Genomic DNA, 22,685 nt, shown 5'->3' with positions numbered 1-22,685 from the left:
AGAGATAAAGGGAGACACTTCATGACCAGATTACCAGTTTCTCAAGATATGAGCCTTCAGCTACCAAATGTATATGCAAAATCCTTTATATGCACTGACAGTGACTTTATGTTGTTTCAACAGCATCTCATAATCATCACCCTCGCATTGTATAAACCGCTGCTTCCAAAGTCAGAAAATGTGAGGGTTGTTAATGGGATTAAGTGTACATGTATATGAGTGGGTGTGTTTACACTTACTGACACAGTACCAAAAATGTGGATAGTAATTAAGTGTAAATGAATAAATACAACAGAAACACTGCAAAGTGCACCAATAAATAAATGGGCACCGCGACTTGTTTAGTACTTCTAATTAAACAAAATACAAATCCTCTGGTTTAATACTGTACATTCTCTAGAGGAATCCACACAGACTTTTCCAATAAAAAAAGTGCAACAGCTTAAAATGTCATCTCTTCAATCTGTTAAAGCAACAAATTATCTGGTAAAAAGAGGATTTTAAAAAAATGACTGCCTTTAAATCAGTGATTGACCAGACAGAAACTAACAGTTCAACCTTAATCTGATCTGAACAAAGTACAAATGGTGTATCAGAGCAAAATGTCTCTCCTCTGTTGCCCGTCTTACTTTAAATGTTGTTGGATAAATGGCACCCCGGAAGAGCCCATCCTGGTGCTGCCCAACACACAACTAAAACAATACCATAAAAAAAGCACCTTAGCCAGACAGACAAAAAAGATAAGAGTGGAACAATGAGGAAAGTCAGGCGTGACAATGGCAAAGACAGACAGTTGCACACAGTTTATAGTAATGAAAAAAAAACAAACACGTTAATCTGATCAAAAGTTAATTCTAAAGCAACAGAGGATGACCTTTATCAGAAATGCCAAAAATAAAGGAAACATAAATACCAGTGTAAATATCGCACAATTATATGACACAATTATAATTATATTTTCTCTGGTGAAAAATGCAAAATATTAAAATTACACAGTGAAAACCTATGTGTGTGTGTGTGTGGGGGGGGGGGCATTAAAGAACAATATGAGATAACATGCAATATGCATAATAGGTAAAGTAGCATTTCCAAGTAGCTAGCACGTGTGTAAGTGTACCGTAGCATCTGATAGATATGCAAATTGTTGCACGGATTCTGATCTAATGATGAATCATTTACCCTGTTTGTAACCAGTTATTGAGCAGCAGCGATTATAAAGTCTAATGGTGCATTCACCAAACGTGAATGTGGCAGCCCGGGTGACAGACTAACATGCTATCCCTATGTATATGTGCAAGACAAGAGCGATGCAACAGACACATTCTTAGCAATTAAAGCAAAGCCAGAGCGACACGGCACCTGTGATGGATGTGAAGCGACAGTCGCTGGAGTTGAAAAATCAGAATTTTTGCGTCTTGTTGTGTTGCATCAACCAATCAGGAACTGGATGTTTTCATTCAACTGGGAAGACAAGCTGATTGACAAGCTGAGTTGTATGATTCAACCAATTATTACTACCGAGACAAGTCTAGAAAGGACCTAGCCTGATGTTAAATGAAAGGGTCACTAGATAGAGTCATTGTACTACTGTTTCTGGCTTGTCCCCCACTGTGCAATTGCTATCGCCTGCCGTGCAAATTGTCGGCCAAGCGACAGCACGTAAAACTCATGACATTGTTGCTGAATTCGGAATCGTTGTGGACGCACAGCAGTAGCTGAGAAGAACGACCTGTGGAAGCGCTCCTTTGGGCATCTAGGATGCAGTAGTCTGTCACTGAATGAGCTCTGCAGCAGCTCCATGCATGAAGTGGGAGACACTGTCCATCAGTGATGCTATTTTTCTTAGTCTTTTTGTCTCACACCATCTGCATTGGGTCCAGGGAGCATCCTAGGACAGAACTGGCCCTCCTAATGAGTTTATCCGGCCGCTTCCTCTCAGCTACAGATAAGCTGCTGCTTCAACAAACCACACCACAGAAGATGTCTGATGCCACCACAGAGTCAAGGAGGGTAAGTTACCAAAACTGGGAAAAAAGCATTGTCTGCCCATGCAAATAACCAATAGAAGGCTGTTCCATGGCTGTTTTTTTTTTGTTTTTTTCTCATGGCACGCCCCCTTCCTCCCCTGCCAGTCTACGCCACCTTGGGCAGAACGCAATATCATCCTTATTCAAAGCTGCCACTATATACTTTGGTCATGGATCCGGTCCAACTGGGAAATATTGGTAGTGTTTAGGTAATACACATAATGACCATTTACTCTAAAAATACTAATGCTATGCTAATTGTGTTAAATATTATGCTCATTGCCAATAGAAGATGTTAATAACTGTTTAAAATACATCAACCCCTAATCATTATTGCCATGATTTAAAAAACAAACAAGCGGTAAACCCCTTCTTTTTTGTGTTTTCAGGGGGGGGGGGGGGGGCCTGAAAGATTCCTTTCAGTCACAGAATCATGACAGTACTGTAAAAAAAATAAAGACCACTCACAGCAGGAAGGCTAGAAACATGTTCAGTTCTGCTAATTCTAGCTTTTAAATAGAAAACAGAATCAGTTAAAACTACCGGTCGGATCGAAAGCTTCATAAAACCGGAGATTGGAAAACAGACAAAGCTGATGACTCTGGTCTTTACAAGCAATTATTTCGTCTGTTTTTTCTGTTTGTTTGTTTTTTTTCCAAGGTCTTCAGGTGGCAATGATAGAAGCCACTGTTTACTCACATTTAAAGTTTCTGGTAAATATGGGTTCCACTGCTGCGTCACTGTGTTGGGCCTCAAGCGTACACAGCTTGGCCCACTTACCCTATAGTTATTTTTGCCTGGATCAATTCAAGGACAGGGTACAGTTCTTAAAAAAAGGACTTCTGTTGACACATAACAACTGTTCCTGGATTCGTATAGCAAATCAACAAATAGAAAGAGCTCCATTAGTTCTACAAACTTCATTTTTTTTTAACTGTCTCAATTCTGTACAGGTCACTAAAGCCTGAATGTCAGACACACCCTGATTGGTTGCTGTTCAGGCCCAGGGCTTTGAACCCAGGACTGTGCTGCTGCTTCTTTCTACCCACTAGAGCAACATGCTACACATTTTCCACTTTTGTCTTTATAGTCTGCATAGAGAGGGCTGCATAGAGTCCAACTGTGTGGCAATTCTAAATACCTTTGGCTCACCGCATAATGTGAAAGCCATTACACGTAATTTCAGGGCTGGAATATTAAAAGGCATGTTCTATAAATCCATTAAGATTTATTTTTGACATTTCCTTATCTAACTTGGATGTTTGCCCTTGAAAAACAGCCCCCCCCCCCCCCCCCCACACACACACACACACAAAGTAAAATTGCTCTCAAGCAGCTCCGCAGAGATCAGCCTGACCTCTCACCTCCTAAGTACACATCACTAAGTCGTGAGTAAAATACCTTTCACCTGACAGTCAATACTTGTGACATCCATTTGTGTATAATATATTCAGTTTCTAAATCCGACAGATACAAACAAGAGCTCAAATTCCACACAGCTGCTCACCCTGAAAAATCAAAATCAAAGTGGCGTTGCATCAGATTTGACCGACCGAAGCTGCACGCTTCCATCAGCGTGATGGCGGCAACATGTTTTCACAATAGATAATGTTGTTCGCTTCAGGTGAACAACTCCCTTCCTTTCTCTCATTAGATGTAATTACTGCTGACACCTCAGACACACCAGAGGAATACCAAAGAAACGCCAACTGAGACAGAAGGTCTGTACAGCAGGTGAAAGAAAAAAAAAAAAAACACACACACACATTTGACCATTAGGAGGGAATTGTATTGCTGCACTAATTCTATTATGCGCAAGGATGATTTGGAGAATGCAGCCAGCGATCCGAAGTTAATAGGGGTGATGGAAGCAGGGGATCCGAGCTAAAAGGCCGGCGGGCGATCAAGAGGCTGAGCAGGTTCTGTGACAGCCTCCTTCAGCTGCCTGACAGCTGGATAACACTCAAAGAACAACCTGTGTGGCGAGTCAGAAAGAGCAATGGACAAATAAGCTGGCTACTTGACAGAGACCCTCAAGATAAGACTTGTTCGAGCTCCTGCATTTGTATTCCAAGTGGGGCTTGGGGTGGGGGCTAATGTAATTGAAAACTGGTGGTGTGTTGGGGTCAGCAAATGTAATAGACTTTAGGGGGGGAGAAGAAGAAAAAAAAAAGTGTTTTGTGTTCTGGGTTGCAATCTGGAGCCCCAATAGCCCAGCATTATGATTCTTCTGCCCAAATAACTGCTTCCATCCTGTCCTCCATTAGACCAACGTAAAGCGGGATGCGGGACCGTGAAATCATGGCCACGAACCATGTCAATGATAATGCCTTGCTAAAAGAGGAAGATTTCTCTAAGTGGATTCAGCTTTAGTGGAAGCTGTAGGGAACAAAGGTGGAAACTACCTCAGCCTTAGACTGTCTTTTGTTGTTTCTTAATTAAATTAAATCTCTTTTATGCCTTTATTTGAAACTGAAAAAAGGACAACAAGTATTACAGCTACAGGTAAAATAATATTACATCGCGATTGTCACATTTATGACATGACATTTAAGAGTAATTTTCAAGAACTTATTATGTAGAATACTACAAAACTAAAAGTAATACAAAAATAAGGATCCCCAGTCTTATTGATTTGACAAATGCAGTAAAGTTATGCCAAATCACAATCTGGGTTTTCACAAACTTTAATTTGTGTTGAACAATCCAGTCACATGTTAGCCAGCCTATAGTTTCAGGTTTTCTGATGCTTGTCTCAGTCTTAGCTGGTCTTTGTGTTAGAAGAGGCTATGATATTTTTTGGGGGGATGAATAGAGGATTCATAAACCATCTATTCCCCTAAATCTCTGTTTTGAATAAATTTCTGTTCAGAGCAGAATTGTATAATTGAAGTTTGGTGAGTCTTTAGTGTTTCTTTTAGTGCAGATACTCAAAAACTGAAAAAGCCCCTTTTCGTTTTATCTTTATCCTTCTTTGCCAGGTAACCAAATTTCTGCCACATCTCTTTTTCGGTGTATCAGCTACTAACTGTTGTCCATCTTTCCAACAAGCAGTATTGATAACTACTTTCTTTATTACTCAATAAAAGTCTTAAACACAGAATACGTTAAACTTACAGCAACCATTTTCATATCCGGGGCTTTCAATATTAGCTTAGACTGGAGCAGTTTCTGAAAACTGCTTCTTGAGGTCGACTTCTCTTTAGTTTCATTGAGGTATTTCAATAAGAGGTGCAGAAATATTTGCTGCATTCCATGACTCAACGATTTTCAGAGCCAGAAACATCTTCAAATCTATTCTTTTTTTTTTTTTTTGCTTGTAAGTCAGGGAGAAGGGGACTTTGATGATCGGCAGTATACAGCAACAGGTGAAGAAGGGGAGGCCACTACCTTACTAGGCAGGTATGAGGGAACATTTTAGCCTAACAAGGATTCAGATTTAAAGTTAAAATACTCATCTTCATATGCAAACACATACTTAAAAAAAAAACTTAGAAATTAGTTATTTTACTGAAGGTGGCAAACAAAAAACTGAGTTACTTCTGACCAAAATATTTGATACTTAAAAAGAACTCATGAGCAGGACTGCTGTACAAACGTTTTGCTCATAATATGTCAAGAGAAAATTGCCAAAACTCCCAAACCTGGGCTTCAAGAACAGAATGATGCAATTTTGCTCCTTGTGTTGGTCTGAAGTGCTGGAAAAGTATAGCAGCACTTAAAGCCAGCTGATGCCACTTTTTCTGGAATCTTAGTAAAGAACTTTAAAGAGTAGCAATTGTATGATAAAAATGTTTGTGGTTTTAAAACCTTTGTAAATTTTTATAAATATAGTTATTGTTAATAAGGCTAAATCACATTTACATAGCATGATGCCTTTTCACCTTGCTGAAAGACGTTCTGTCTCATCACATTTTCTAAGTAATAAATCTTTGTTACTTTAACGTTATCAAACTATTTTACTAATGGCTATAAAAAAATAAATGTTGATGTACATATAAATTAATTTGACAAACAATTGGACTTTAGATAATTTAGGAATATAACAATAACCCATTATAAGGGGCATGACTGAAGCTGTATTTAGAGAGCGATGACCTTCTTCCGCTGTCAATCGGATGTTTTACTGCCCTGTGTCAACTAGAGGTAACGAGATCAAGAAATCCCAGGTCGCTGCTACCATGGTTAATCACTTCCTGAGCTCACTCTTAAAGTGGGATTCAGCCCCGACACAAAACCACATTTTCATTGATGACTATTATTAGTGTGCTAAGCTTCACATTCATAAAAATTTGTGTGGCAAGACTAGATGTTCACTCAAATTTTAATACCGCAAGGGCAAATAGATGTGAAAATCAAAAGAGCTGTAGCTAATAAAATTAACAGATTTATTTCACCACCATTATACTGAACACTTCACTAATCCTAAACCATGTTAGACTGGAAGCATGTGCTGCATACTAAAACTGGGATTGTAATTCAGACTCTATCCATGCACTGTATTTACACAGTGTGATTCCCATGTGATGATAGGATCTTTCCTCAGTGGAACTGAAACATCACTGGGTTCAGTTCCAGATATAACGGTTCATTCTTTTCAAAGATATTTTTAAACTGAACCTTGAGCTTAAAAAAATAAATAAAATCACCTGAAACATCTAATGAGAGAAAAAAGAAAAATGATATTCAGCCAGTATAGTTTCCATTTGTTACTTGGAGCCTAAAGTATGTGAACCATGTAAACATATAGAATACACACTCCCTTGTCACTTTATGGAGGTAGAATAGAAAAATATTTCATTATCCCTAAGTGGGAAAATTCTACCAGCAGCAACGTGAAGTAAGAGACTATATAGTAAAGGGCAAACTTACAAGTTAAGAAAATACTGTAAAATCTATTAATATTTGCATTATCCGACTATAAGAACTGTGTAACTGAATAGGGTAATTTTAGAAATGCAAAACAAATGTGCATGTAAATTTGTGCATAAAAATTGTGACATGCCATTTACAAGAAATGAAAACATATGTGTTTTTTTAAAAGCAGGGATATAAACACTCATTAAAAGGTTGGTGGGAGTAGAGATAGTTGTAAAGTCTAACAGCTTCTATGAGGAAGGACCACAGTTCAAGGCCAATTATTCCACAATAGCTTTGGAAACAAAAGAAACTATCACCCAAAATTATAGTCCAAGTCTTGTTATTGAAGAGGAGCCCAATGGCCAATTGCCTGAGAAAACAGCCAGCTGACCAGGTGTGGCTCAGACTTAAATAAATGAAATACATAAAACAGTCCTCATATTCATCCCTTAGACAGTAAAATGGAATATTTACTGATGCCAGCACATCAGAGCATAAAAAGATGTTGTGCCATTTTGACAGGCTACAATTACAATCTCTCCATCTCTGAAATCAAAGGGACAGCGCCAGCAGAGCTGGTGGCTAACATCCTTTCCAACAGCGTGTGAAACAGTGGCTCTGCTGCATGGCCTTTAGATCATTGCACAGAAAAATAAAATATGGCCCTAAGCACCAGCCTTTTTGCTCCTACAGTTTGACCTCATTGAGCCATGGCAATATGTCAGTGGTCCTTGAGGGATCATATTTAAAAGGGGTTTCTTAAGCCAAAGTGCTAACCTATGAAGCTGTGAGTTTTAGCATGTTTACCATTTTAAACTTTTCATCATTCAATCTAGAGTACAATGAATGAGCAGTACAATTTAATGAACTTAACTTATTAAAAATAATAATATTAACTAGAAGTCTTTTAGCAGTGGTAATTGTGTAGAGGTAGTATTATAAAACAAGAGATGAGACTCTAAAACAATGTTTTAAGTTAAAAGTATCCATTCATAACTGAATTTTTAGTCATGTTGAAATTGTATGAATTATCATTAACGTCATGATCAAAATTGATAGAAATGTATATGCCCCTTAATAAAATATTAAACCAGAAGAAGTGGAGAGAAAGAAATCGATACGCATAACTATATTACATGTATATTTTGTGAAACGCAGATTTTGTGTCTTTGCCGATACCCTAACAAGGACAAAAGATTCCTCTTACTGGACAAAGATTTTATTTCAGCGTTTTAGAGTTCAATTACAATTGCATCAGATGAGAAATAGTTTCAGCAATGTAAATAAGTTAGGATTAAAGGTCTTAAAAAACAAAAACAAAACAAAAAACAGGAATCTGCAGCTTCAGTAAAGTGGTTTAGTTTTACAAAAATGCAAAAAAAAAAGTGCATCTATTTAACATTTTGTCTCTTGCACTTACATTAGTAAGCAGTACTTACCTGTATTTTGTGTGTGTGTTTTTTTTTTTTTTACATCAGACAAACTGATGGACACATCATGGGCAGTAATGAGGCTTCCTCTTATGAGAAATTGTTTGACATTTTATTCGTCATGATGCATTTGTGAGCCATTTATTACACACACACACATAGCTTAGCATTTGCATCTCATCCTATTAGAAGAGACAAGTCCTTTCATTGCATTTAGGCAGAATAATAATAGAAAAAAGTAAAATACAAGAAAATACTACTATTAAAATTTACACCAAAATGTTTTCCCTATCAAATATTTATCTTGTTTAGCAGCGAAATTTTTTGCAAACAAAACCAAGTGGTTAAAAAGGCTTATTTGCAAACAAGGTTACCTGCCTACAGTTCATAATTAATTATGCAGCAAATTCTTTACAAACAAAATAAACTGTCACTAAAAATTAAAGGGAGGTGGTTTCTTTGAATGACTGATTTTAATAGAGCAAAGGTTGATCTCCGGAAAGCTGTAATTAGATAATATGCTCATGATGGATGCTGTAATACTGGATGGACTAGCCAGAATATTGCGAAACTGATGTCAAGAACCAAAGGCAACATGACCTCAATGTTAGCTTAAAAGGAGTTTTTTAGTAAGAATATATATATATATATTAGGGCTGGGCAAGTTAACGCGTTAATTTCGCGTTAATTCATTAGACTATTAACGGCGATATTTATTTTATCGCGCATTAACGCATGTTGCTCAAATGCTTTCAGTCAGTGTCAGTCAGCAGGCGCGCTGACTGCAGCGCGCTGTCACGGCAGCACTCTCCCGCTTCCCCTCCCCTCTCGTACATGGCTCAGCAGCGCCAGCCAATCAGCACGCAGGCTCAGCCTGGCCCGCCCACTCAGCTTTCACACAAACTTAACACACAAACAGCGGAGAGAGACCGCAGCAGCGGAAAAACATGAACAGAGGATGTAGCACCGTTTGGCTTTATTTTAATACCGTAAATGAAATCAAGCTGTATGTTTTGTAAAAAGCCGGTTCATTTCAGTGGAAACACAACAAATTTATCTAAGCACGTGAAAAAAACATGAAAACGTCGAGCCCCAGAAACGGAGAGAGGAGACGAAACTTCTCTCATTGCCCCGACAGACCCACAGACGTCTCTGACTGAGGCGTTTCAGTCCTCCAGGGAACATCCAGGTAGATCAGTGGATGGATGGATGGATGGATGGATGGATGGATGGATGGATGTTACTGGAGCCCACACATAACATGTAATTAAGACCTTGAAAGAACCCAGTACATATATTAAAAAGTGTTATTTAAGATAAGATAACATTAGCTAATCCTTTTTTTATCCCACGACGGGGAAATGTATAGGATTAAAGCAACAGGCAGGTGCACACAACACAGACAAAATTACATAAGGATTGAAATATATAAGAGGTGGATTAGCGAAAAAACACTGAACATAACATTATTATTATTATTATTATTATTATTATTATTTAATTGTAGTAATAAAATAAAAACCACAAAACCCAAAAGGTCAACAGTTTCATGATACATCAAGCTTAGGGACTGGCTAATATACAGCAGGTCAAAAAAGGCCATATTTTGGCTGCAGTGCTTGCTGTTCTCTTATGAAGAAAAGATCAACTAGTGCACTAAATTCAATAGATGGGTTGAAAATATCCAGTATAAAATAAGTGCTACAAATGTTACAACACTTTGGTTCATATGGCAGCAGAACATTAAAATAAAAGTGCTCTTTACACTACTTTTGAATTCATTCTTGGAGTTTGTAAATACAATGCGATTAATCGCGATTAATCGCGATTAATCAGGGCGATTAAATATTTTAATCGTTGCCCAGCCCTAATATATATATATATATATATATATATATATATATATATATATATATATATATATATATATATATATATATATATATATATATATATATAGGCACTAGTGGCCTTTTTATCCAAAAGTGAATCAACAGGAAACTGGATTGGGCGAGAAGGGGGAAGACAGCTGCTCCACAGGCCAGGGTTTGAACTGTGGACGACCACGTCAAGGACTGAAGCCTGCGTGCATGTGTCACGCACACTACCCCTGCCCCACCACCACACCCCAGAATACTTTAACATTTGAAATTGATTTGCAGAATTCTTTTAACATTTCAGTAGTATCTATTTGATAATTAAAATTATTTTAGATCCCTTTAAGCAATTTAGGTTTATAGAACACTGTAATATCCAAATTAATGCAAAGGCATAAACTACCCGCCATGACATTTCTAAAGTCACCAAAAACATGTTTTGCCTAAACTGAAATAAAGTATTTGAAAACAAAGCAGAGGAAGTGATTTTATCTTTAAAGTTTCTTATCAACGCTTTTGTACAAGCGCAACAATACGCACATATGAAATTAAATCAGCAATGGAACATTGCTGCACATTTACCTCCCTTATTACTTTTTATTATCAGTTTACGTATATCTATTGCACCCTTTTTGAATTTTTTGGAAATTAAAAATCTGCCTTCTCCTATAGGACATTTGATACCAACCATGTGTTAGTTAGCCTAGGATAACCATAACCAAATAAAAATGTAATTACAAAATAAAATCTTTTGAAGATTTACAATAAAACCCATTGTAAAACTCTAAATGGGATTTGAGCATTTTCTTTGTCTCGGTATACTACCAATACGCTCAGGAGAAATTAGCAGAATGACATTGCTACAAAATGTGCAAAGGGACCTGTAACTTTAAAAACAAAATTACTGGTGACTTTTAGTATTCAATCAAAATGTGCACAAGATAATACAATTAGAAAGATTACACCCTTTTACGTTCTCCGTAGCACTCACTGTAACAGCGTGCTAATTGGTGTCATCACATTTAAATTAAACTACTTCCCCAAGAGCTCCAGAATAAACTAGTTTTGGGTGCAAACCTTCAAGCGCAGACGTTCCACCAGATGCAACAACAGAGGGAAAAGTGGATTCAGAGCAAATTTTTCATCGATAAACTTAAAACAAAAAAAGGTCTTAATCATGGTACAATAGGATGACATCAAACAGTGTGAAGACAAGTCTCAGTCAAAGAAGGAAACAAGACAACATTATGAAAATATGAATATGGATGTTCCATAAGTTTCCTTTAAAGACAAATATTGTGAAATGGCTAGCTCAGTTAACTGCATATATCATATTTATCAGAATTAGAACACAATTATTTGCACCCCAGGTGAAGATGTGTAAACATCTTTAGATTAAATAGTTGTTATGGAGACTTGGGTTCCCAAGATGGCAACCTTTGCTGCTGTTTGCCAACAGTAAGCTTTAGCGAGTTGTTTTACCTCCCTTCCCATTCTGCCCACAATTACTATAAAAAGTTGCCTAAATTGAGTCATTTTGTTACAAGTTCAGCTGTTTTAAAACTTAATTTGCCATTGTAACTGTAGATATTGCCAAATAGGTTTAAGAGAACAGCTGCTTTATTGTGGGCCTTTCTTCACTGATGAGGATTAATAAATCGACCTTCCATTAAAGTCATGTTCTCTTGTCTTTTCCAACTTGAGGGATGACAAAGGGATGTGGACTTCTATCACAATACTTTTTATTCTAAGGGGAAACAGGAAAACATTAGTAAATCCTAGACATTAATCACCAATAATAAATCCATCCATCCATCCATCTAATGCACTCTACATCAGTTTACCTGTCTCAGAGTGTCACAATTAAAAGACTGTTAAAAAGTAGAATGAAATAATATAGTACAATCAGAAATGATTAAAATGAAATTACTTTAGAAGTCTTTAGAATAGTGGCTTCTTTAATCCTTTTTTTCCAGGGACTCTAGTCTGTGATGCCCTGAGGTGTTCTGGAGAGTGCGGTGCATCTGTACAGACGACCCGTTCTCCCAGAGGTTAGTTTGGTCCTTGGGATTTGGGGTTGTGATGAAGTTATTGAATGGATGTGTTGTGGAGTGAGCAGTTCTTTAAAGGTAACTGGAGGCATTTCCATGGAGACGCTGATGCTGTAGGAAGATCTTGTACTGGATGAGAGTAAAGACAGGGAGCCAGTGGTGGAAACGGGAGAACTGTGGTAATGCTTTTTCTAGTTGTTCTTATTTTGGCTGGACTGAACTAAGGGGACCATACTTTCTTAGTAACCAGTCCCAAACTCTGGAATGATTTACCGCTGTATATAAAAGGCGGGTGTCCTGTTTGACCATTTTTAAATCTCTTTTAAAGACTCATAAAAAAAGGTGTGTCCTTTCCTTTAAATACTCAAGAGGATGTTGGTGTTGATTGATTTTATGCCAGTTTTTTCTTGTTTATTGTTTTTAATGAATATTTCTGAATTTAATGCTGTTTATATTTGTGCTTTTTTACTGCACTTCAGTCTATCTGTGTTTAAAGTGCTTTATAAATGAAGTTGGATTGGATAGGAGTTGAATGGGATATCCTGACCAGAGACAATGATTGTGGTTATGAGGGATGAGCGGAGCTGAAGGGCAGTGCCAATTAAAACTGCTACAGTTCTAGAGCTGTTCAGTTACAGGAAGTTATGGTTTATCCATGCCACGCAGAGCGCGAGTGTGGACAGTGATGGCAGGAGTGCCATGGAAGTTAGAACAGGAGAAAGGCGGGAGTCCATCTTTGTAAAGTTGAGTGTCATGTGCGGAACAATGGTAAAAGGTTTAGTGTAAGGTATGTGTACTTTAGTTCCATTTATATTATAGGAATTGTAAGGTGTGCGGCACAAGGGATTTTGTAAAAAGAACATTTTAAAGTGCTAGGTTTTTTCCATCCTTGGATTTTTCAAAAATGTTCCTGTATTCCAGCGATGACCAATTAATTTAAAAACTTTACTACACCCTAAAACACATTAACTGCACTGGTAATGATAAAGTGTGTTGTATGTTACAATACCTGTTGTTCTTCTCCCAAAATGTAGTACATATTAAACTACCTTTTAGTTTATATATATATATATATATATATATATATATATATATATATATATATATATATATATATATATATATATATATATATATATATATATATATATATATATATATATGTATGTGTGTATATACACACACACACTAAACTAAGATGGTGAACATTACACCCACTAAACAGGTAAGCTTATTTTACTATTTATGTATGAACATCTGAGCACCAGAATACTCAATATGCTGTAAAACCATCCAGATATTTTAAATGACATGTATACACAACAAACTTCAGTAAACTGAAAGAAAGAAAAGTGTGTACTGGCTTTTACTGAACAGTCTACCAGAGACAGTTTATTTTCCAAGAAATACTGCACCCTACTGTACAAACTGTAACGTAATCCTTTTGCATTGGCTTGAGGTTATGTGCCCAGATAACCTTTTAAAAGATTAATAACCCCCATAAGTCTCCAATATAACTTCAACATACACCAAGGTGTATAGATATTCTACAGAAGCAATGATGCTCATCAAAAGTCTTCATTTCCTGAAATCAAATGACTGATTACTCATACTCCCAGGGTCATGCTGGCTCGAACTCAGCCACCAGCAGAATGGAGTATGACATGGGATCCAATATGCCGCCCTCATATTTCAGTCAATAATCAGGTTGGGTTGCAATTAGCAAGTTGGAAGGGTCGCCGGAGTCACGTGACGGATCAATCGAAGGAGAAGGTGGCACACTCATTGAGGTGATTTACAGCCCAACAGTTTGTCCCACGCTCGGTCTGAATCCGTGCCGTCTATCTTCTTTATACGAACCTTTCAAGGCTGGAAATATGCATCTGTCAAACGTCCCCCATTACTCCGGCTGCCTGTCACACCTGGGGCAGCTCACAGCCGGGCAGGGGGGGGGGAGGAAAAAAAAAAAAAAGACTGAGTGTAGCTGTCAGAACAGAAGCCTCAGTGGACTGAAAAAGGCACCAGGTCTGCCATTTCTCTGGCTCTAATTTCCTCAAATTGCGGATATTTTTGCAGGTCTCCGACTGAGTGCCGGGTTAATGACAGAGGCTGTCAGGCAAGTCGCTGAAGCGGCTTCTTTTTTGCCATGTGTACGATCAGACTTTGTTTTATATCAAGACATTGTAAACAGTATCTCCGGCACTGCTACACAGCAGCACTTGCCTCCGCTGATGTTTTTTTGTTGTGGCTTAAAGTAAGGAAAAGGTTATTAACAGGTATTGCAGAGCCCAGTGACCGTTCCTTTTTTTTTCTCAGAGCTGTGCTGAGTGGGTTCGGGCAGCCACCAAGTGGCATAAATCCCACAACTCTGTGGACTGTCGCCTGTCTGGTGAAATGAGAAAGTTTTCTGTGTGGATCCTTGCCATTAAAGTGCTGTTTCAGCTCCTGCTGTTAGTGTTTCCACTGCAGTGAGTCTGGATGTTATCTCACCTCAACAACCAGTGTCTTTTCACATCACAAAGCTATTTCTCTCATTTCTCTCCGCAGCCCAAGAGAGTGCAGCAAACTATGTCATGAATGAAATATAAGCACGCCGCTGTATTACTTATGAGACCTAACGCAACTTTTGCTCAGAGCTATTTTCAGATTTCATTTAAATTCATCAGCGCAATGATTATTCTTACACCGCAGACGCGGCCGGTGGGGCATTGGTCCTTGAAAAAAATATTAGCTAAAGATGAACTTCAGAGATTACTTATCAGCCCGGACCACCTTTCAACTGTGCAATAATTAAACATCAATCACTGTGGTAAAAGCCATCTTGCTCAGCCCCTCTGTAAAGTAGTCAAGCCCACCAAGAGACATGATCTAAGTGACAGTAATGTGCTTGCTGTTGAATTGCAGATGTGAATTTGCATTGTCATTTATGTTAATTTAAAGTTAAGGAGAAGCATTGGTCATTAGAACCGCTTCACTCATTAGTAACTTTGGTAAATGAGAGAAGAAGAAAACATAGAAACGCTCGTACATTAGGCTACGTTTTTTTAAACCTGAAGTGGGAATAAACGTTGGTAAAAACAAATAACTAACACTGTGACCTAAGGTTTACCTTAGGCCTCAAAAAAAAATTTTTTTTGATACAGTTATGGTGAAAATTAAGAGACACTTGCAATTTTTTATTCCGCCTGAATCCAACAGCGATGTCAAAGACCGGCGTGAATATGCCAAGTCGCATGAGAGCTGTGACTGAAAACAAACACAAGGTTTCCTTAAATTTTAGCTAGATTTTAGTTCAAATATTAGCATAGTTATGTTTGAAAAATGAATATATAATTTCTTTTTGTTATTCAAGGTTTGAAAATACAGCTGTTATATGCTGAAGTGGTGCTGGACGCTGCGCTGCCAGGAGCTATACAGAAACATGTGAAAAGTGTAGTTTAATAAAATGAAATATAAGCATTTACATGAATGGAGAACCAAGCCAAAAGATGCATCCAAGGAGTCTGAAAGGTTCCAAGAGTACAGGAACATTGAAAATAAGAGAAGAATCCAGCAAGGAGAGGATGATAGACATCAGATATACTGGGTGGATTGATTTGTCGAACAAAGAAGATGTGAGTCCAATTAAGCAAATCGCTACAGCTGAAGGAGAGCAGCAAGTGAGTGAAAATAGATTTTTAAAAAAGGACACAGAAACCATGTAAACATGAAAGAAACGCAGGGGAAATAATTAAGCGTAATGGACAAAGGGTAGCAAAAGAAGAAGTAAAATGAAACTAGAAAACAAAGTCTAAGAGCTAAGCAACAAAATACAGGAACAACTCAAAACAGGAGAACCAAAAAAAAAGCAAACAGAAAAACCTAAACTCAAAGTCCCATGGGCATCATGACAACAGCTGGTTTTTATGCTGAACATTGGCGTTTTCTGTAAATAAATGCTCAGTCTCAATATTTTTGTTTGAAAATTGGGAGAAGTGTTAAAAACTAGTGTGTGTGTGTGTAGTCTATATATAAATATAGATAAAAAGATAAATCTCTCCCATCAGTCTCTCAGGATTTACCCTCAGCTTTCTTCTGGGAGCCTGCCATCTCCGGATCAATAGAGGCTCCGAATGTCCCCTTGTGATGTGTGAACACTTGAGCTCATGCTGCAACTCTTTACTTACTTTCTGCCACCAGCCTTGACCACTCGGAGAAAGCACATCTGCTTATCTTTTTTTTTTTTTATATATATATATATATATATATATTTCTTGATTTCAATTATTTTATGCCGTCCACTTCCCTTTTAGTTAACAACGCAGCCTCCAAAGCATGTCTCAGTAACAGCCTTGTAAATTAAACCTAATTCTTTCTAGCTGCCAGTGGCCCCAACTTTGCAGCAACGAGAGCGCTTATAAAAAAAAAAAAAAAAAACGATCCGAGCGCCACAAAAGGTATGAAACAAGTTAGCCCCCACTGCCCCCCCTCTTAAAACAGTCAGAGCCGCACTTCAAATTCACCACGGCAGAAACTGAGCGAGGAGAAAACTACAAATGTGGAGAAATCAATGTGTGTGCGCGCTGGAAAGCGAAGCAATCAGGCGTTTGTTTGTTTTCCAGTGTTATAGACCCCCAATTTGAAGTGCACAAATCACAGGAAAAAAAAATAGGGACTTACCTGTGTTCTTGGTGAACCTGCTGCGCTGTGTAACAGATCCTATCTCTCCCCTGTAGGGCAAGAATCACACGGGAGGAGAGGAAGAAAAAAAAAAGAAGAGCAGGAGGGGTGGAGATGGACGGCAGAAAGATGAGGCGATTAAAAAAAAAGAAGAAAAAAATCTGAGAGAAAGCCAAGAGACAGGCCGTGGAGAAAGGAGAGAGGAGCGCAGACTGAGAGGAGGGAGCAGTGATAGCGATGCGCTCACACAGCGCACCGACACACTGAAGGAAGGGGATGTGCTGGCTCTGGGAGGTGTTACAGCTCAGTCAAATGACATCTGCCTCCCTCTTAAAAACCATTGGCTGAGAGGTGTGATTTTCCAATAAGCCATCCCCGCTGTCTCCAGGAGAGCACACCCACTCCTCATTTCTTGACAGCATATGCATATATGCAGATGAATGAATAAAGTCACAAGCACACGGTTCCTTTCTTCTGCACGGTCTTCAAAGAAAGTTTCCCTCGCTTCCTTTGTCCTCGCTTTCCTCTTTAGTTTGCTCACTGAGTACTTTAACCTGTCTTTATTCTCTGAGGGGGTCCTCTATAGGTGCATTGTCATTTCCCACCATTGTTGGGAAAAGTGGATTTGTGTTTCAACTAAAAATTGCTTTCCCCTTCAATTTCGTCTTGCTTTATAAGGTATTTCCAGCGTTTTCAATGGATAAAAAGAAATGTACGGTTGGCTTTTTAACCCGTATAGAACAAATTTTCAGCCCAAATAAAACTCATTTTTGACAATATTGGCTCCGTTTTTTTTTTATTTGGAAGACCATGTGATTGCATTCAATATTACGGTATTAACATATTATGTGTCCTTCGTCTGTTTGTTTGTTTGTTTGTTTCCTTTAAAGTTTCATGAACTTTTGACCAAATATTAGGTGAAAGGATAATTGGTTAACCTCAAACATCATCAGTGTTTAGCAAATGTCTCAAAACGTGTAGGAGTTAAAATTTGATAAATACCCTGGTATAAATCAGTTTATGGTTTCAAGTGGCATCACTGAATAAAATCAGTAATTATGAGTAATGTGTCGCCTACTCACACATCGACTGTTATTGAAAGATATTCTGGAGAACGTCTTTCTTATGTAAGACAAAATACAAATCATACATATTGAGCCTGGGTTATTAAAGAAATCAGCAGCCTGAGAAGGGGAAACTGTAGCATACTACAAAAGTAATTGAATAATTTGAATAATGTTTGTAAATAAATAAAACAATAAAATGTAGATTTAGTAGAAGCACTGGGGGATACACTGTGTCTAAAGGTTTCATTTCTACTACTATTTCTATTTTTTTCACAGTGGGCAAAGTCCAACCTACACTACGAACAAACCTGACACAGATTAATATTTCCATTTACATAAAATTCATACCAGATGCCACTAATAACCCAAACAATCTACGCATACAAAGAAATTAAAACAACTTTATCTATAAGCTAAAGGGGAAATAAATGATAATGACACCCAGTCAGAATACCAAATCGGAACAAAACACAAAAACAGATAGTGTCTCTTGTAATTAAAGACTAAAGTGGTAAGATCAATAAAAATTGACTCCTGGACAGGTGTCAAAACGTTTTCAGAAAGAACTGAGCAAAAGTCTGGTTGCTGGTTTGCTGTTGCAATGACCCGGATAACTGAATTTTTTCACAGGCATATTGGTAAAAACAAACAGACCTTTACAAAAGATACTTATGGTTGTAAATCACAATAATGACATAGTACAGTTACAGTGTAGTTTCAGCTGTAATTCTTAACTTCTGAATTTTCTACTAAGTGTCACTGGAGTCATAAGTGGAAAGAATATAACTAGACCATAAACCAGTCTTATGAGGTGCCCATCATAAGACTTCTAACAGAGGGATCAAAAACAGTAACTAAAAGAATTGTCCAAGACAACTCGTAGAACGCCAGAAAAACCTGGAAATGTACAGCATTAACTTAAAGAGCTGCATGCTTTGTTTTTATGGTTCATTTCATTTAACTAATATATTAAAGTTGCAAATAAAAATAATTGACAATTAAGAGGAAATTAAGCCACAATGAGAACCTGGAAATTGCAGGTACAGTTTCCCCCATGAAAACAGCAAATACTACTTAATCAGCTGCAACAGCTCCAATTCACAATCAATCCTATTCGCAAAAGGCATGCTGCATGTTTGCTTAAAGGTTGCTGTAGAGGATTTGAACAAGTCAGCGGCGGGACTAAGAAAATATAGTTCAGTCAGGTGAGGCCACAGCTGAACTTTTTGGATGTCACTGCACATACAACCCATTCGTTGTGTTTATCACCACAGAAATACCATGCCAAAAGTAAAGTTTGCAGAGAGGACCTTCATGGTGTAAGCTGCCTTACAGCACATGGTTATGTCAGACTTCATATAACTGAAGGGAGTATGAATGCAGAACTGTACCAAGACAATCTTCATAAAAATCTGAACATGAAACAAGTGTGCTTTTCCAAGCATGACAGCAATAAAAAGCTCACAGCCAAGGAAAGTCAAAAAATCACCCATTTATGCAACAGAAAGAATTGCAGATCTGAATACACAGAAAGGACCTCAAGAACCTTCAAGATTTAAAGACAGTCTTTTGGGAATATCAGAACTGAGCAATGCATGTTAAAGATCTTCAGATTAGAGCCCTCTACCTGACATTTTCACTTCACTATCACTACTGAATTGTTGCTACTGGATTTGTGGGGATGCTTTGGCAGCCTCTATCATTGAATCTAGATGATAAAAGTCATATTCAATACATATCAATGAATTAGAATATAATTTAAAAGTTAATCTAGTTCAGGAACTCATTTCACAAAGTGAAACACAAAGAGATAAATTACACAGAGAGTGATGTTATCAAGCCTATTTCTGTCCATTATGATGATTTCCCACTTAGTGCTAATGAAAACATGATCATTAAAATCAGAATATTACATCAGACCAATAAAAAGGTTTCATTACAGAAATGTCGACTTAATTAAAAGTATATTTAATACCTGGTTAAAAGTTGTTATTTTCAAATGGTACTTGTAAAGGTAGCGGTGGCGATTTTTCTTGGGGTTTCCCCAAGTGCCTTTTTGAATAATTCCGCACGCGCAAGACCGATTTACCCGCTCTTCCACTCCTCAGGGGGATCGCGTGAAAATAATCTGCAAAATCCACTCTGGTCTTATTTCTTTCTACTGAGGCCTTCCTTATCTTCTCATAAACTTGTACGCAGTTTGCTTCTTGCAACTGTCGGCCATGTTCAAATGATTATGTATTGACTACTTCAAGGATGGAAGGACGATTTTACACAGTATAACAAAAAGTGTCTCTGAACAAGATTATCAACCATAGCTTTAATCTAACAAACAAGCCTCATGGGAATGTATTGTCATGTTTTTGTTAGAGGAAAGACCCAAATGTAGACAAACAAGTGAGTTATGATATTTAATACCAAAGTTAAGACAATCATAGATATGAGGAAGACGGCAAGGAAAACAACCATGAGGATGAACGGCGTAACAAAATCTAACAGTGCAACAAAACAACATGAAGCATAAGGACAACGGAAGAAACCAGCAATGAGAAACAAAGACCAGGTAGTTTAAATACAGAGGAACATTTGGAGAAAAGTGAAGCACAGACAGATGAAGGTAATCTGGAGGAGATGAGCAAGAACTGAGACCAATGAAGAAATAAACTGAGGGCAGGAGTGACTAATTCTTTGGATGAATTATGACTGTTGAACATACTTAGCACTGAACTAATCACTCATGAAATAAAAGGCTAATGATTTATTGACTGTACAAACTTACTCGCAAGTCTAAATCCAAAGCAGCATAATTTTAACCATCTATCCATCCATCCATCATCTACCGCTTATCTGGGGTCGGGTCGCTGGGGTAGCAGCTTCTCAGTAGGGAGGCCCAGACGTCCCTCTTCCCAGCCACTTGCACCAGCTCCTCCGGGGGAATCCCAAGGCGTTCCCAGGCCAGCTGAGAAACAAAGTCCCTCCAGCGTGTCCTGGGTCTTCCTCTGGGCCTCCTCCCAGTGGGACCTGCCTGGAACACCTCACCAGGGAGGCGTCCAGGAGGCATCCTACTGGCTCCCCTCGACATGGAGGAGCAGCGCCTCTACTCTGAGTCCTCCCCGGATGACTGAGCTCCTCACGTTATCTCTAAGGGAGAGCCCAGAAACACTAAGGAGAAAACTCATTTCAGCCATTTGTATCCAGGATCTCATTCTTTCTGTCACAACCCAAAGCTCATGACCATAGATGAGGATAGATACGTAGATCGACCAATAAATCGAGAGCTTCACCTTTTGGCTCAGCTCTCTCTTCACCACAACGGATCGGTACAGCGCCCGCTTCACAGCAGACACATCACCATTCCACCTGTCGATCTCCCACTAAATCTTCCCTTCATTCATGAACAAGACCCCAAGATACTTAAACTCCTCCACTAGGGGCAGCACATCCTCCCCAACCCGGAGGAGGCACTCTACCCTTTTCTGGCTAAGACCATTGTCTCGGATTTGGAGGTACTGATCCTCATCCTGGCCGCTTTGCACTCGGCTGCAAACCTCTCCAGTGAGAGCTGTAGATCGCGCCCTGATGAAGCCAATAGGACCACGTCATCCGCGAATAGCAGAGACGCGATCCTAAGGCCACCAAAACGGATCCCTTCAACACCTTGGCTGCGCCTAGAAATTCTGTCCATAAAAGTTATGAACAGAGTCGGTGACAAAGGGCAACCTCGGCGGAGTCCAACTCTCACCGGAAACAAGTCCGACTTACTGCCGGCAATGTGGACCAAGCTCTGACACCGGTCGTACAGAGACCTGACAGCCCTTATTAAAGGGCCCGGTACTCCATACTCCCGGATTACCCCCCACAGGACCTCCCGAGGGACACAGTCGAATGCCTTTTCCAGATCCACAAAGCACATGTAGACTGGTTGAGCAAACTCCCATGCCCCCTCCAGGATCCTGCTGAGGGTGTAGAGCTGATCCAGTGTTCCACGGCCAGGACGAAAACCACACTGCTCTTCCTGAATCCGAGATTTGACTAATTTTAACCATCTCATAATTTCTTCCCCTTCACAGCTTTTCTTAAACTGGTCACAAGTTCGATCCAATGGTTGATTTAAACTGTTTAACCTCTGTTCCAACAGCTTAAACCCAGCATTTGGCATAAAGAGATAATGCAGCAGTCTTTTTTTTACCCTCTTTGAATGACTTTGAAATGAAGGACCAAAAGAACCAGAAATCTAGAAGCAGGAAATTGACACCCAATTCTGATGCTTTAACATGTACTTTATTAATGTGCTTCTGATCTTCCAGTGGATTATTTTGTACATGTTCTTAAATTAATAATGTACAAGTTAAATCAAAATGATTAGGTGAAAAGCTGCATTCACCAACAAATCCTGCAAGCCAATGACTCGATGTAATCAGCTCGGTCTCCTTGGACAGAAAACCTTTCAACCAATCTCTCTGCACGATTCAATAGAATTGACTTGAGATGACTTGACTGCACTAAAGTGCCTTGACATGCCCTTGTTGTGAATTGGCGCTATATAAATAAACTGAATTAAAATTTCCCTCAGTTCCCACTTCATGAGATTGTTGCTGGAATCAAAGGTGTGTGTCCCCCCCCCCACACACACACACACACTCCTTTTTCCCATTTATCTACACACATTTGCTATATCACAGTAAATTCATTCCACAGTCTAACAACAACACTA

The 22,685-nt window shown here is 38.6% G+C and overlaps 1 protein-coding gene across 3 annotated transcripts in view; it reads right to left on the bottom strand.

Moving 5' to 3' along the window:
• Window positions 1-17,183, bottom strand: part of thsd7ba (thrombospondin, type I, domain containing 7Ba) — a 301,550-nt gene extending 284,367 nt beyond the window's left edge. For 2 of the 3 annotated variants that reach the window (XM_036139541.1, XM_036139543.1), the window contains exon 1: window positions 16,905-17,182. The gene's annotated coding sequence lies outside the window, so the exon portion shown is untranslated. Of the gene's footprint in view, window positions 1-16,904 lie in introns of all 3 variants that reach the window. The other variant, XM_036139542.1, reaches the window with a different exon arrangement.
• Between the last annotated feature and the right edge of the window lie 5,502 nt (window positions 17,184-22,685).

This window comes from Fundulus heteroclitus, chromosome 7, assembly GCF_011125445.2.
Source record: "Fundulus heteroclitus isolate FHET01 chromosome 7, MU-UCD_Fhet_4.1, whole genome shotgun sequence".
NCBI lineage: Eukaryota > Metazoa > Chordata > Actinopteri > Cyprinodontiformes > Fundulidae > Fundulus > Fundulus heteroclitus.
Note: the sequence above shows the minus strand (reverse complement) of the source record. Positions and strands in the feature narration are given on the sequence as shown.